We start from the raw sequence: 4,420 nt of genomic DNA, 5'->3' as shown, positions 1-4,420 counted from the left end.
GATCACAGGGGCCACCCGGCATCCAGTGACACCGGGACCAGAGCTCACTTTCTCAGGAGCTGCAGGGAAGAAGTACGGACGTTTGCTCAATGAACCCAACCCAACATCTCAATCAGGCCAGTCTCCAACGTGGTTGTTCCAGCAGCCACTGTTCAAAGGACGGCTTCTTTCTCCCTGCAAACCCTGAACCTAAGGAGGCAGGAACATTCCTTCTGTAGGAATGACTTTGCAGGATGTTTTTGCCTCTTTTTTGACACTTTATTGATGATAGCCATGAAGACAAGTGTGTGTCACACAACCATATTGTAGCCTCTTCTTTCCTCTCCCTTTTGCAAATTGACACATGCACGAGGTCATGGTCTTCCTTCATTTATTGTCTAGCTGCTGTGTAAATTCTGGGTGGGGAGAGGAGGGGGAAGCCCTGGGAGGACAGAGAGGGAGCCTTGAAGTCAGGAAAAAGGTAGTGGAATAGCCAGATGTGTGATGGGGTAGCCCATGGGGTGACATCAGCCAGTTCTGCCCTTTCTCACCTTGCAGAAAAACTACTCACCAAAGAACGGCAAGAATCAGTTGCAGATTCACATGCACAGCCCAGTGCAGGTAAAACAAATGAGAACCTGGCTTGAAAAAAACCCACTTATATTTATTACCTGGTCTATTTCAAGAGGATGATGAGATTTAGGTCTAAAAAGAGCTGTGGATTCTGGTTTTTTCTTGTTCCTACAGCATCTCCAATCTCACCCAGCCTCCCTGAGCACAACCAGCTGACCATAAGAGTCCACCTGCCCACACACAAGAGGCTTGAGGAAGCCAGGAGGGCTTGGGGTATGACCTGAGGCAGAACACGTCCCACTGAAGGTTTTATCAGGGCTCCATCCCTGTGATGTCCGTAGGGCTGAGAGCACTCATTCCACACTGCAAGCTCAGTCTGATTGGGGAGGGCAAGAGGAAATGTGAGCAACCAGTGATTAAGGGATACAACTGTAAACTAAAGAAGAAACACATGTGTTTGTTTAAAAATTCAGAGGATGCGGTTTTGCAGCTTTACTCCGTTTCCCACCTGATCAGTGACTCCAAACAAACAGCCAGCAGCAGCACTGTGTCATTGATCAGTATGTGGGGTAGGATGGCAATAGAGAAAAGCTCTGCAGGGCCACTGATCCTTCAAACACCTGGTCTTTAAGGGGATTTGGGATTTTTTTTGGAAAAGAAAAGAACGATCTGAGAAGGTGTTCTGTTCCCAAAGACCACACAGCAGGACCATTTGTCTCCTCATGCCCATGTACTCTGCTCCTGAAGCCCCCCCATTGCCCATGAACAGGGGTACTTGGCTGCTCAGCAGTTGGCCTGACTGCCCAACCCTGCTGCAAGGATGTGGGGATGGAGCTGGGGAGCTGCCTGTGGCTGTTGTTTGAGGAGCAAAAGGCTCTCCCTCCACAGCCGGGACCATGCAGTAGTGGTGAAGTGTCACCATCTGTCTGGGCTGAGGGCAAGGACCTGCAGGTGATGGGGTCTTCTGGACAGATCTTTGTGTTTAAGAATTGGTAGTTACTTCAACTAAGCCACAACCACATCATTACCTCCATGTTCCTGCCACAGCTTTGTCCCATTTCTGCTTGAGGATCCAGCCCCAAACCTGTTGAAACCCCCCCATGCAGAATAAAGTCAGAGTCAAACAGAGATACAAATCAGCCGAATTACCTGCGTGATTGCTCCTGTTGTGTTCACGCTGCATACAGTCAGTGCACATTATCCCCATTTCAGCCTCCGTTGCCACTGCTGGAAGCAACAGTATTTGCATCTCCCCGCTGCGGCTTGCTCCTCCCAGCTCCCAAATTAACGAATCGCACGTGCTCCTCCATAAAACACAGCCGTGCCACCTATCCTCTCTGACCGCGGGCCTAACGAGCATCGTGCAATCAAATGGAGGCCAGCGGAAATATAGTCAGATTAGGGAGATTAGGCTGGTTTGCTACAAATTACTTTAATTCCTGCTGCCACGATGCTCACCAACACACGAGTGGAGCTCTCCTGCCAGGACTCGGAAACCAGCATGGGATTTTACAGATCCTTCTGATATTTGGAAACTGTTGCTGCTCTTCTCTCGTGGGGAGAGTTGGTTTTACTCTCTGCCTCTGATTTCTAAAGGAAAGATTTCCCCCCCGCCTCCATCCTCCCTTTCACACCACTTGCCACTTTCGCTGTGGTGTCTGGTGGGCCATGTCCTGGTTTTGCTGCTCTTTTCACCAGAGCTCGTCCCTTTTCCACCTGGCTCCAGTAGTTTTCCCCCAGCTGTGCCTACCTGTTGAGGGATGTTCTCTCTCCCCATGGATCTTCCTTACCTTTATTTAAGTGCACAACAGGCAGAGGAAATTCTGGCCTCTCTGTGTAGTCCACTTAAGCCCACCCTGACCCTGGGTAGTGGGGTCCTGCTCCCACATCTCTCCCCACTCCCTGTCCCCCACTTCTCTAGTGCTGCCCACAGCCGGCAGGTGAGGGCTGGTTTAGCTCAGTAATCCAACTGAAATTGAATCCTGAAACACCAAAGACACAAATAATTTGTTCTCAGCCAACTCAGCAGGCTGAGCCGACTCGCCCCACAAGGGCTGGTGCTGACAGGAGCGAGGGGGCAGGAAGGCCTCTGGTCGTGCCTGCTCTCAGGTCACATGGTGCAGGCTCCCAGTGTGGTACAGGGCAGTCCTGGGTATCCTTCGTTCATGCTTTTTCTCCTATGGCTCCTTAAAACTAAATGGTCAGAGCATCCTGGGAGCAAGGACCAAACTCAGGCTGTCTCTGAGCTGGAGTCAAGAATCCTCCAGCCCTGGCCTTCCAATGCATCTCCTGATACAACGTGTGCCATCCCAGAGGTGAGCTGAGAGAGAGCCCGTGTCACCGCCAGACACCCTGTTCTGCCTCGGTGGCCTCTGCCACTCCTGAGCTCTTTCAACCACCGGCTGTTAATTCAATACAAGCCTTTGAGCTGTGGATATAATTCGCATTTCATCTGTCAATGGTTTACAACATCACAGCAAAGAGGAAAACTCAGTGTGCCCAGCAATGATTACTGCAGCGTAACAAACTCCAGGTAAGCCTAGATGAAACCCACTTTTGCAGATCACTAAATCCAGGCTATTTTGGACTCAAAATTAGATGGGAGAGTGAGTGGACTGGAATTTGTTTAAAAGGACATTAACCTCTTTGGTAGCAGCCTGCCCTCGCCACCACTAGGCATGAAAAGCCCCAGAAAGACTGACAGTTTTAAGAATTTAAGCAGGTCTATCTCCAACATCATGCGTGTTGCATTCAAGTAAGACAAAGAGGCAAACAGGGACAAGTAATTGGACTTTTCTAGATTTTTTTACTTTTAATAGTCTAACATATTGTCAGTAACATAATTGGCACTTGAAAATATATATTATTTTATTTCAACAATATTCCCTTAATTCTGTAGTTGTACTTGAAGAAAAATCACTTGTTGCTATAAATATTGTGTTGCTGTTCAAAACACTCTTGTCTGTTTGTGCTAGGCTACCTCTACAGTGCGACTGGGACTAGGCTAACATTTACAACAGTTTCTACTGCCACTTCCTCTGTGTTAAAAAATGACACTTTTCTATAAAAACACAAAGTTTTACTGCATTAAAAAAAAAAAAACCCTACTGTCATTTGAGCATATTTCCACTGCATCGGCAAAAGACGTTCTCTGAGGTCCCTTTGAGTGGGTTTCACTTTGGGTTAGAGGGAAATCTGCTGTTCAGCAGCTTCTTTTTCCTTCACAGGATGAGAGCCAGGCTTTGAATGCAAAGCGGCCTGGCTGAGAGCCAGGCACGCAGGCAGAGTAGTGTTCATGTATTTTTTATTATAATACAAAAGGAAAGCCGGGTTATATAACACGGGCCTCTGTAGCACAGCTTTCTTTTTGAATCTGTAACGGAAAAGAGGAGAATCGTGTCCCTGTTTAAGACTTCATATGGTGAAAGATGGCTGACAGCTGAAGTTGCAAGAAGTCACCTGGCGTCTGGCCACTGATTTCAGTGGTGGGGTGGATTTTTGCTTGCACAGACGTTGGGTGTTTTGTCCAGATGGCTGACCGAACCCAACCCAAGAACTGTACTTTGCTAAAAAGGAGTCCCTATCCTCCCACTAAAAGCAAAATTTAAAAAATCACACTAAATAAAGTGAACTAAAAACACAGCTGGATTGATCGAACAGGTACAAAAGGATTAATCTCAACAGCAGCGTTAGGACATTTCCAGCACGCAGAATGGAGAAGGTCGATGGCTGTTTCACATCGGGGTCCAAGTGCTGCACCAGAGAAGGCACTGGGGATTTGATGAGAACCTGACATTGGCAGACTGCAGACACTGAATTCCTTCTAGGTCTATAACGAGGTTCACTGTGCCCTGAAAGAGCTGAGCTG

The sequence above is a fragment of the Leptosomus discolor genome, chromosome 6 (genome assembly GCF_034619465.1).
Source record: "Leptosomus discolor isolate bLepDis1 chromosome 6, bLepDis1.hap2, whole genome shotgun sequence".
NCBI lineage: Eukaryota > Metazoa > Chordata > Aves > Leptosomiformes > Leptosomidae > Leptosomus > Leptosomus discolor.
The sequence above is the reverse complement of the archived record's forward strand: the minus strand, read 5'-3'. Positions refer to the sequence as shown.